Genomic DNA, 13098 nt, shown 5'->3' with positions numbered 1-13098 from the left:
TCATTTGAATTTTTTTCCAAGGTCTTCCCACTGAAACAGAGTCCTAGTTTACCACACTGAGAATCTTTAAATCTTTATTCCATCAGTCACAATACAAAGATTGAAATGCAATAAGGAAATAGATTAAAGATCAATTTACCAAAAGCATTGAACATTAAGCCAGTAATAGTGATTGACAGGAGAATATTCCTCTGTATGTGTGTGCGTGTGTGTGTGTGTGCGTGTGTGTGTGTGTGTGTGTGTGTGTGTGTGCATTTGCAAGTATGCAAAATCTGTAATCCTGTTTGGTTAAGTAACAAACTATTAAGGCAAATGAGCATTAAATCTCATCGAGATCTACAATACTGATTAATTCTGACATTTTACATAATTCTTTCTCTCTCTCTCTCTCTCTCTCTCTCTCACACACACACACACACACAAACACACACTCACACACACACACACACACACACACACACACACACACACACACACACACACACACATATATATATATATATATATATATATATATATATATATATATATATATATATATATATATATTCTTTCACAATCAGAAGTCAGCTTATTAGTGAATTGTATTGGATTTAAATGTGTGCATATATGGATGTGCAGTTCTTTTTCTAAATGTGTTATTAAATGAGTTGAAAATTGGCTGTGAAAGTTTAAGTGACATTTTAGATAATTGAGCCATAACAACACTCTTTTAACACAGTATTGTTATAATAAATCTATGCGCCTATCTTGTGTGAACTGCAGCTTGAATATAAAAGCAAGATATTATAATATTTTTGGGGTGACACTGCCAAGGGTGTTCTGGTAAGATCAAACCATGTATTTAGAAATAAAAGGTCTATTTGTTTCTAGGTCCATGTAAATGCATTGAAAATATAAATGAGCTGTTTCTATCTTACAGATGCAGTGACATTTATAATAATGCCATGCCTATTTCTGTAGCAATGGATCCCATTTTCTTAACAAATTAAAGTAGGAAATGATTACCAGCAATTATAGACATTATAAACATAAACATATTTTTTGTGCCAAGAGACTGTGACAGTTGCAGTGAACACTATTATTTAAAATCAAGTCTGGCATCGAATCTAAAACCTCGGAAATCTTAATCCAAAATCCACAGAATCCAAAGTCAGACGCAATGAATCAGGACATGTGCATATTCATAGGACAATATAAAAACTGTGGAACAAAAAAGAAACCAAACATAGATTAAAACCAGAAACAGCAAACATGGCTCAAAGGCTTGGTACGTCAGGCAGAAACAGAGCTGAACAAATACTTGACAAAGCCTTAATGCTGTGAGAATGTAGTAGTGATTGATTTTAGTTGTGTGCAATTCAGTAATCAGGCAAACTTGAGCATGGGATTGTGAGTTTGGCATTTGGAAGAGCATTTTGGGAAATGAAGTCAGACACCCAATTCAGCATTGATGTGACCCCTTGCTAGTTGTCTACATTTAGCAGTTAACAGGTATGGGTTCAAACACACCAACAGTAAACAGTCTTTGGTCCTCACATAGACCCTTTAAAAATGTACGGACTCTTAAACATGCACATAATGACTGCCATGCAAATGGGAACCAATTATGATTCTATCCTACACTTTTTTGTTAACAACGCAGTTTAAGTTGTAGCAAAAACCTTTTTGATTAATCAGCTAATTAAATGAATGAGATGAACTCTGAGAACATTTATTAATTCATATACTGTATTTCTTCTTCGTTTGTTTCTGTTTATGGCACAGCTTCTCAAAAGCTCACACTCTCTCAAAAGGCACTCAAGTCATAATCATATTATTTTGAGTGGAATTATTGGAAGATTTAGCTAGTCAGAATTTCTTTACTGCTGTTGAATACACCATACTTCCAGCAACTTTCTTTCAGCTTCTCCCGTTAGGGGTCGCCACAGCGGATCATCCGCATGTTTGATTTGGCACGTTTTTACGCTGGATGCCCTTCCTAACGCAACCCTCCCCATTTATCCGGGCTTGGGACTGGCACTTAGAGTGGCTGGGGTTGGTTCCCTGACCGGGGATCAAACCCGGGCCGCAGCGGTGAGAGCGCCGCATCATAACATCTAGACCACCATACTTCTAACAACAGTAAACAAAAAACAAGAGTCTGATTTGAACTTGAACTATGATTATTTTAAAATGCACACAATTATTCAATAAATCCCTGCAATGAATCCTGGGTAAATGTGTAAGATTGTAAAAAAAAAAGCCTGTCTGTTAAATATATTATAATAATGTACAAATTTTGATGTGAAAAGTTACTGTCAAATAATTCCATCGGGGACAGAAACAGTGATCACTTCAATGAGCGATTCAATGCAATTAAATGCAGTTTTTCATCACTTCATCACTTTTAAAAGACCCTACAGTTGGCCCCTATTAGCATTCTCACTTTGCTTTTTGCAACTTCAATTCATTTATTTATATAGAAATATGGAAAGACTTTGGCTTTGTATTCATTGTTAAATTTAAACACACCTGAGCCACACATCATTATATAGTGCCATTAATTCTGACAGTCGAACATAAAGGGGTTTCTGATATTCACCGTGTTGTAAAAACATGCTTAAAGTACTGGATGATCTTTGACTTCAGTGCGGGTTCCTGTGAAAATTGTGTTCTCCTTACTGACATACTTTCAAAAGCTTGTTCTCTCACTGTAATTTTTTTCCCCCTGTTCATTCTTAAACCCATTTAGTGCTCATATAATAGATGACTGCATGAAGTACTGTGTCTTTTTTGTGACAATTGAAAAATGCAGCAATTAAGACGTCATTTTCAGAAGAGACTTTTGTTGCAAAATGTGATGAGCAGGTCATAAAGCTCGAGTGACAGCAACTACAAAAGAGGAAAATAACACGCCTTCGAGACTTTCTCCCACTATACAGTAGCAGAATATATATATCAGTATATGTCACTATTTTCATTTTCGTTTATTCGCTGAAACTGAGAAGTATACGTGCGAATTGCAATATCTACGAGTGTTAGGAAATGTATTATTTAATTTTGACAAATACAATTTTTGTGATGTATTTTTATACATTGTAATAATGCAGCCAGTTTAAATCAGTAAGCCTTGATTTTTCCCTGATGTCACTATATCATCATGGCACCCTAACCCAGATGACCCAGCTGATGCCTTGTTTTATTATCTAGCAGTAGTTGCCCAGAGCTCCTGTTCCTTGGTCCAAAGCTTTGCTGCCTGAGCATCTATGGATGGCCCTTGATGCATGATTTAGAGTCAGATTAGAGACCCCCCCCACCCCCTGTTTTCTAGACTAGTGGTGTCCAATCTTATCCACAGAGGTCTGGTGTGGATGCAGGTTTTGATATCAATCATGCAGAAGCCACACCAGATTCCACCTGGTACTGTACATCTATTGATCTTGGCTTTCAATAGCCTCAGGTTCGCCTTCTGTTTAGTTGGAATGAAGATCTGCACACACACCAGCCCTTTCTGAATAAGACTAATCTAGACATAAAGGCAAGCTCTAGCCTTGTCTACCATATAGGATTTCACTGATCAGGTTCTTGTACTTCTTTTTCTTATATGCCAAAGCTTTTAAAAGAATGAAGAGAATATTATCACTTGTGCTGATTGGGCGGTCACCCTTGATGGACACTGAGAAATTAATCAGTCAAATGACCAGACTCAGAGACTATATACAGAGTTGTTACACTTGGCTGGGATACTAGTATCTGTGACTCCTGTATACTATACTTTCTTTCAGCTTCTCCCATTAGGGGTCGCCACAGCGAATCATCCGCACGTTTGATTTGCCACGTTTTTACGCTGGATGCCCTTCCTAACGCAACCCTCCCCATTTATCCGGGCTTGGGACCGGCACTAAGAGTGGCTGGGGTTATCTGTGACTCCTGTATAAAAGTAAGAAGAAGAGTAATAAATAGAGAATGCAGCAGCCCCGAGCATGTGAGTGTTGCTTGAATACTCACTGTCTGTCAGACAAACATATTACAATTCATTTAAGTAGTGACAATGAAATTTTGCAGCTAATGTGTTGATAGACCTGGTTCAACATGCCATGGCTCAGCTTGTTGTTGACCAGCAGGCCCAGATAAATCTGCCACTGGGGAATAGCAGACCACAAATTATGGATCTTTCCCTGTTTGCAAAGGGTCAAGTACACTCTTATGAGTGAGGGTTCTCAAGTGCTATTAAAAGTGGCAGCTGGCGAGTCAGTGTCCAGCTGTTTATGTGCTATGCGGAGCACCATAATGGAGCACTGCTCTCTAAAGACATTTTAGCCTTATAGGAAATATTGGCACATATTACATGCTATTTAATTGAGAAAATAAAATATAGGGGGGGTCACTGGAACCTTAGTGCCAAAAAACACGTTTTCCCTTTGCCAGAATCTAGAAACTGAATGTTTCTTCATTGCAAACAATGAGCTCTGTGGTGAGTTTCAGCAATCCTTATCCTCAGTATTATCATCAGAACTTCAACTAGAGAAATAACAAACATCTGAGTTTTTCTAATCTTCATAGGTAGTAAAAGAATAAGTTATTTAATTGAACATTAGGAAGTAGGATCAGCATTCAAAGCAAATCTCTGGCTTAATAAGGACTGGATTAAGGTTGAGTACTGTCTGTTATTTTCAGGTGAACTGTATTATGCATATGAAAATATGTGAATGGAAAATAAGCTTCTATTTTCTAAGATACACACAATGCAGAGCACTGTGCTTTGTGTGTCTGTGTGTGTGTGTGTGTGTGTGTGTGTGTGTGTGTGTGTGTGTGTGTGTGAGAGAGAGAGAGAAAGAGTGTGGGTGGTATACATTATATAAATGTTAATGGAAACACAAATACATTAAATACATATTATACACAATACATTACTTCACAGTGACTTAGCAGGAGAAAATCTACTAAATTAATTAACAGTGCGCTGTGTAGTTAATTAACTAATCTTTCTAAGCTTAAAGAGAGATTAATTACTTCCAGGCTACTAGGAAAAAAAGGTACGATGTGCCATGGCCAGACCCTTTAAGCATTCTATAGTTTAGCTTATGTGCTTCAGTAAAAGAAATGGTAAACCATCTAATAAATTGCGGCTGCGTCATAGAAAACACACAGCAGAAATGATGCATTGACAGCTGTGAGGGCTTCTATAGAGAGGTGTCTGCCATTCCACATCGTGTCCAAGCAATACATGTTTTCATGGGTGTACTCTACTAAGGTGTAGGAGCATCTTAGCAATGATCAAGTGAATTGGCAGGCACCTGAGCTCATTTTCAAGTGTGTCAAAGGGTCTGAATACTTATGTACATGTAATAATTTAGGTTATTTAATTGAGAAATAGAATTGGAAAAATACAATTTTTTCAATTTGTTTTCAATTCGAACACTGAATGTAGATTAATGAGAAAAAAAAACTATTTGAATGATTGAAGTATCAGGCTGCAAAATAACAACATTAAAAAAAATATGATATGAATATATAAATGGCTGAATAACTTGTTGATTCATCTTAATGTATCTATTGTATGCAAGGATGTAAAGAGACGTTTTTTTCATTCTTGCTATCTTATAAATATTTAACCTGCTGCTATTACAAAAAATTCCAGTGTATAACTTTTTTATACTGCCTAATCCCTTCATCTTCATCTAGTGCTAGATGTAATGTTTATGCAAGCATCAGACCTGATGCTTTATCTTGCGTGCCAGAACATATTAAAGAGATGATGGCACATCCTCGAAGCACAAAGAAAACTAAGCAAGTAAAGAGATGGCTGTGCAAATCAAATCAATTTATCAATGAGTACATTTTAACATATTGATGCAGGTTTGGAGAACCCATGATTGATGCTGAATCTTTTAATGGGAAGCTTTAAATCTTCTTTGAATTCATAGTTCTGAAAAAGTTAGTATTATAAGATAAACTGTCAAACATTTACTCTGAGTGTGTGTGTGGGGGTGTGGTTGTGCACGCACGTGCAAACGCACACTTGTATGTCTTTATATAGCTCTTATAACTGGACAGTTTGGAGTGGTTTAAATGGAGCAGCCATCGCAAATTGTTCTTTTGTCTGATGATTATCAAAATAATGGGCTTGAATAATGGACCCCTTTGTGAGTTGGACCATGTATATGACTCATGTGCAATAAATAAATGAATAAATCAATAATTAATAACATACATTTAAATAATGCATCATAATAATGTTCAAAATAATGCGTCAGTATTAAAAGAGTGTGTATTGTTTGTGTTTATCTGCACATTATGTTTACATACTGTATACTGCAATTCTTTGCATTAACTTCACATTGTGTTTTCTTTTTTTATATATATTGCCCAAATTTGTAATTTTTGCTTACTTGAGCACACACATGACTTAGCAACAATTGCAGTTGCAGGAGAAGTTTAAATAGCCTTAAAGATTTCACCACACACCACTTTCTCAGGCATGTAATTGTTATCAGCTCCATAATGGTCAAAATAGAAGTGCAGCATTGCCTTTGTTGGATATGTGAGTTCCCCTTGCACGGCTCACTTTGTTGCAAAATCAGAAGCTTTTCTTTTTTTAATTATAGGAAGTGAAAATGACTTGCTGTGTTCAAACCCTATTTAGCTGGACTGTCTATATACTTTACATGTATGTGCATTCACATTATATTTTTACATACAGATGGGAGTGAAATTACAGAATTACTGTCTTCATAAGTCACTTGGCTGCCACAAGAGACCTCTGGAACTGTCCTGGGAGACATAAAGAAAGAGCTTTCCTGATCTGTTATGATTGTGGTGGAGATCTTTGTGTAAAATATTCCAATGATTGACCATTTTTAAACTCATCAAACTATTCAGTGAATATGTCAGATGACATAGAATGGTAACTAGCAAGCAAGTCCAAACCCATTAGCAAAACACAAGGTCAAGGAACAGGCTCAAAGTCAGGTAAGGATCTTTAAAAACCACAAGAACCAGAAGAATAATCTTAAAGCCAAAAAGCATAGTTGTGTACAAAAAGCTAAACAAATATTTTGAAGTTAGGATAATGATGTGTGAATTTAAGTGTGGGTGGTGTTGTCCCATGAGTTCATGTTTGTAGTCTGAGGTGTATTATGGGAAATGGAGTTAAACAGCGATTCTTGTGTAACAGAATTGTGATATTGTGATACTGCAACAAAGCATCAGTCCATCAGAAATAATTCATCACAGTATAAAATCATCAGTTAAAAGAATTCTGTATTCATATAAGTGGACAAGTGGTAAAAAAAAATACATTATAACACCAGTTTTTCCTTACATTTTATTCATTACACTTTATATTATTATGTATTGCATGTCACAGTATTTTTTTTATAACAATGTTAAATCTTGTGTACTTTTCTAGTAGCATCCAAATTGGAAAAGCTTATTATGATAATACAATTTTATGTTTTCCCCCAATGACTGCCCCCCTCATGTCTGCCAAAATAAAATATACACTTAGACAACTATAATAGAAAAAAATTAAAAGAAAGAGGTAAAGGTTATGTTTTGTGTGTTCTAATTAATGTTACATAACTGCACATAAGTCCTATGGGAAGCACAGCAAAGGCATACTCGAAGGAATCTTTGAACATCTTGTCTGTATGTAGAATGTGTGTGTAACAATTACAGCTTATATGTGAGTGTTTCTTTATTAAAAACTGTAGTTCAGTTGCATTTAAGTTGTTGTCAAAAATAGAAATGATCCGGTTTCGCTAAAACTATTTAATGTTAATGCAAGCTGACATACTTAATGTTTCTTTGTAAAGTCATTTTGAAGATATAAATCTTTAACAAACACTGTGAATCATACAACGACATTGCAGACTTCTGTGTTTTGAGAAATGACTGTCACATTTAGCAGCCTCTTGTGCCAGTGCTAACTCGGTAAATTGGTCTCAGTGGATCTGCTGTAGACGTATTTATATCCATCACCAGTCAAGCGAACCGGCTTCATAATAAAATATAGATTAGTATATTCAGTATAGCCTCCATTAAGTACATGTCTAATTACCATGCTTCCAAATGATAATACATTACAATTACTATGTAGATTTTTACCTTTGCAGGAATGAATTTAGATGTATTTTTGATTTGCCATTTGCTTACTTCGGATTGCTGAAAGAGTCTAATATTTCTTCCTCCGGAGGGAAAAAAAAATATTTTATCTGGTATCACTTCGCAACTGAACGGCAAGTTATAATTTAATGTGTAATGCCTCAGGCAATCAGTGTCACAAGAATAATAGAAAATCACCAGCTTCCCTTCGTAGAGCACATACACAGACACACTTCTCTAACTCAATCAAAACTAAATTGTTACTATTTAACCGACATGGCGGAGGCCGCGGAATGACAGCTCTACATTTTTGACAAAGTCATGACTACATGCCACACATCATGAGCAAACCGAACAACAGAACACTGTTTCGAAAAAAACATATCATGGGAAGACGGCATTATTATTGTAATCCAAGACACTATTACAAAGCCAAAAGTTTGTGGACACCTGACAATCATACTTATATTTTCCATAAATTGTTTCCACAAAGTGGGAAGCACCCAATTGTATACAATGTTTAGTATGCAATATTTTCCTTCACTGGAAATAATGATCTTAAGCTTGCTACAGCATGACCATGTTTGCAAATTGAGATCCATAAAGTATACTTAGCCAAGGTTTACATTTACAGCATTTTGGGCCCATCAAGGGCCCAGCAGTAGCAGCTTGATAGTGCTGGGATTTTAACTCAAATCCTTAAAATCAAAAGTCCAATACTTTAATAATTTAGCTAATACTTCACATATTGCTGAAGTCACTGCCACTGAGGGCAGACCACTGGGCCCTATGAAATTCGGGGCCACAGTGGATTAGCCAAATTATGCCTGAGTGTGGGCCCACAACCTGCCCACAGACCTCCTCACCTTACATCGGTGATGTTCTTGTCACTAAATAGGCAAATCCCTAAAGCCATGCACTTACTGTAAATCTTATGGAAAGCCATCCCAGGAAAATGAGATTATTATAACACCAAAAGAGAGATAAATCTGTAATTAGATGTTCAACAATCACATCCAAGTGTTATGATTAGATGCCCACGGACATTTGTCCATATAGTTTAGATTTTATCCGTAACATGCTGCCCCATACATACCAATACTCATCATACATAAAATGATATCACTAATTATGCAGCACAGTCCTCGAACTGTGATTGTTCTTTGCTTTTGAAAGTTCCTGCATTATGAACCTCTGTGCTCCTAGCATTCTGTGATGATTGACATATTTTTTACATATTAATGAGTAAATCTACACCACTGACATCAAAATCATCAACATGGACTGCAGATTAACATTGCAAGTTCAATGAGAGAATGGATCTAAAACGCAATATTCAGTAACTGGCCAGTCTGATAAGCAGTGCAAGCTCAATGGGTTAAAAGCCATCTGGGTTAAAAGGAAAAATATTTAAACTATTGTACACCATCCCATTCTGTTCATCTGGTTAGACATGGATTGATGGCAAATGCTGTTCAGATATCTTGGCGGCTTCCATGGCTTTTTTTTCCTCACTTGTGAGTCACACTTATACCATCAGATGTCACAGAATGTCCTTCATCTCACCCTCTTCCAAAGAGAGCCTTTATCAGTGTTAGGCAACTCCATCTGGTAATTTGATGCTGACAGAAAGATGAGCGCAAAGATCAGTTTGAATCCCAGACGTTTTTTTCTTTTTCTTTTTTGGATTGGATTATTGCTGTATGATGTTTTGATCCTCAGCTGTCTTTTTGTGGATATTACTTTAGGTTTTTACTTATGATGACTATGTCTGCTTGTGGTTTTTATACCTTTATATGGACCATGAAATGTGTTCAGGAAACACAGCTTCAATAAAACGGTCTAGCTGTTGGTATTATTTCTCCTCATCCTTCAACGTGCTTATCTAAAAGTACCTATTACTTTAATGAAAAACGTAATTATTATGCAAATGATCATTTGTATTGACTGTGCAGATTTACACTAACCTTACCTCAGACCTTCTAGAAATTGATTCGAAGAAACATTGAAGAAGGATATCCACCTGTTTTACATTTTCTACTAATATATATGTCCTCAAATCAAGTATGAATATGAAAATATCTATAAAGGCCAATGCGGTAGGAGTAATACAAATGCCCATTCCATTTATAACAAAGAAAATAATTGCATAACAATTGCTAATTTGCACTGCTCTTTTCACAGCACTAGAAAACACTTTTACATGAGTACAATACAGGACAAAATAATAATAAAAAACAACAACAAAAAAATCCTCTGTATCACACAGGAGCCAGAGACCACAGGGTGTAAGCAGAGGCCTTTTTTATATGAAGCTTTTCCAAAAATCCTTTTTAGAGACCATAGAAGGGATCAGGGGGCAGACTGACAAAGTCATTATAGAGAAATTAATTAAAACAAATTTAAACAGACCGAAGTCAAAATTTAGAGCAAGGAAGAATAACGAAGCCAGCAAAGAAGGAATGTATATAAAACTAAAAAAGCTAAAGAAGAGAAAAACAGGTATCAAACATAAAGACACAGCTTCCAGCTGCAGCCCAAACATATGGAGGGGCATGCAAAAACCAGAGAAAAGCATACACTTACTATCTGCTTTGATAGGAACATCTGTTCACCCATGCAGTTATCCAATCAGCCAGTCATGTATCAGCAACGCAATGCATAACATCAAGCACAGGTCAAGAGCTTCAGTTAATCTTCACATCAGAATGCAGGGAAAATATAATCTTATAAAACTGAAAATGCCATGGTTATTTGTGTGAGGTGCTTTGTTTGAAGTAGTTCAGAAACTTCTGCTAAAACCCCTTAGATTTCACATACAACATTCCCTAAATTGTACAGTGATTGGCAGGAAATACCGTAAATTCCGGACTATAAGCTGCAGGTGTCTACACTAATGAACTTTACACAGGCTTTAACGAAAGACACGTTACAACGCGGTGTAACGGGTGAAATATGTTGCGCTTCCTTTAGGAGCATAGCGCTATTTTGGGAATAGCATGCCACTGCATTTTTCCAGTATTACTGCGTGTGTTCAAGACGAGGATTATGTCCTTATTATTTTCTGATGCCCATTTCTAAGTTTCTTTGACTAAACCGTAACGCTGTTGCCAAGAAAAATAAAAAAGCACGAGTTTTGGAAACCTGTCTGTGCTTATATAATTTCTGTTGCAACTGGAGTTAGCGAGCTCTCCCTTCACCCAGACTCAACGCGCTACAACGGCTTGTATCTAAACAGTAGCCTACCAAGAAAGTCATTGTTCACTGTCTTCCTCCTTCCTTTCACAACTATTTCTCTCGGGAGTTTATCTTTTGGCATTTAAAAAAAACGTTTTTTCTCCCGATGCCGTGCAGCTCAGAATACAGGTGAGGTGCGTTTTTTCGTTTTCGTTCGGAAATTTCATTGGTCTAATGTTATGGGCTTCAGTTTTTTGGCTTGAACTTTGTGAAACCGGGAAGAACCCAGGAAAAATTCTTAAATTAGCCGCTTCGTTGTTTAAGCCGCGGGGTTTAAAACGTAGGAAAAAAGTAGCGGCTTATAGTCCGAAAAATACGGTACTATAACTGTAGGTCAGAGTGGGAGTCATCTTGTTGATGTAATGTCAGAAGAGAATTGGTTCAAATAACCTTTTTGTGTTTTGTTTATTTTACAAATGTGCTAAACAGAGAAGCATCCCAGAATGCTCAATATGTCAAGTCTTAAGGCAGATGGACTACGACAACAGAATTTCATGTTTTTATCAGATTACATGTTCATCAGCCAAGCATTGCCTAGTCTTTAACTAGTCTACAACTGTCCAATTTGGTGAACTGGTGCCCACTGTAGCTCCTGTATGTTCTGTTCAAATCTGAACTTCTGCAGTAAATCTAAAATCTCTAAGCACAAAGATTGTCAAAACATTTACATTTACATTTGCGGCATTTAGCAGACGCCCTTATCCAGAGCGACGTACAAAAGTGCTTTAAATCTCTAGTCATGAATAAATCTACACTGGTATGCCAGATTACAAACTTAATATAAATATAACCCTAGAATTTTACAAACTTGGAAAGTGCTAATTTAAGTGTTTCAGGAAGAGTTAGGTCTTCAGTCGTCGCTTGAAGATAATCAGGGATGCCGCTGTTTGGACATCTAGGGGAAGTTCATTCCACCACCTCGGTGCCAGACCAGAGAAGAGCCTTGAAGTGTACTTACCTCTCATTCTGAGAGAAGGTGGTACCAGTCGAGCAGTGCTGGAAGATCTCAGACAGCGTGGTGCAGTGCGAGATGTGATGAGGTCACTGAGGTAAGATGGCGCTGGTCCATTTTTGGCCTTGTAGGCAAGCAAAACGTGTGCTTGCGATTGGGTGCTCTAGTCTGTATATTTCGTCTGCAGTCATACATCTCTCAATAGAGCCTATCACCATGCTATGAGAGGATGTAGAGAGAAAATAGAATAGCTTATAAAGCTGAAAATCTTTCTCAGCTGTAGTTTTGTGTTTGTGTTTCTTTAGTGCTTTAGATCGAATATGAATTTATACCTGTGTGGCTGTTGGAGTGCTTTGCATCAATAACCTTCAAAAGTGGTCAATAGGCGAAGAGAAAAGATTCCAATGGAGTTGAAATCCTACAGCAAAAGCATGAATGCAATATCACAGTCATTGCACGATTCCAGTGAAAGGCATCAAACAGGATAATGATTTAGATACAGTAGTGTTGGATTGATATTGGCTGGGTTTTCATATCTGAGAACATTTCAGTGACCCCATAGGAAAAACATACCCCGTTGCTGTGTATGTGTTTGTATGTGACTGTGTGTTAGACCCCTAGAAGTGTTTTAACCTAATGGAAATGGAGGATGCGGCTTTGGTCCATTGAGCTCGCGCTGGGATGTGATTTAGGAGACAGGGACCCTCGTGCCTCCGCACTGACCCTTTTCAACGCGACCTCCTTCTCGCAATCTCGCATAATTAGCCGCGTTGGATGGAGACGGGCGGTATGTTCTAGCGGTTCGTTCCGTTTGCGTCATT

General features: G+C 37.0%; 1 long non-coding RNA gene across 1 annotated transcript; it reads right to left on the bottom strand.

Annotated features, from left to right (window-relative positions):
- Positions 1–8756: 8756 nt before the first annotated feature.
- Positions 8757–13010, bottom strand: LOC124386959. Its single transcript, XR_006926059.1, has 3 exons — positions 12610–13010; positions 12284–12496; positions 8757–10695 (listed from the first exon to the last, which is right to left on the bottom strand). It is a non-coding gene; the product is annotated as an uncharacterized LOC124386959 (long non-coding RNA).
- Between the last annotated feature and the right edge of the window lie 88 nt (positions 13011–13098).

This window comes from Silurus meridionalis, chromosome 6 (genome assembly GCF_014805685.1).
Source record: "Silurus meridionalis isolate SWU-2019-XX chromosome 6, ASM1480568v1, whole genome shotgun sequence".
NCBI lineage: Eukaryota > Metazoa > Chordata > Actinopteri > Siluriformes > Siluridae > Silurus > Silurus meridionalis.
The sequence above is the reverse complement of the archived record's forward strand: the minus strand, read 5'-3'. Positions and strand labels throughout refer to the sequence as shown.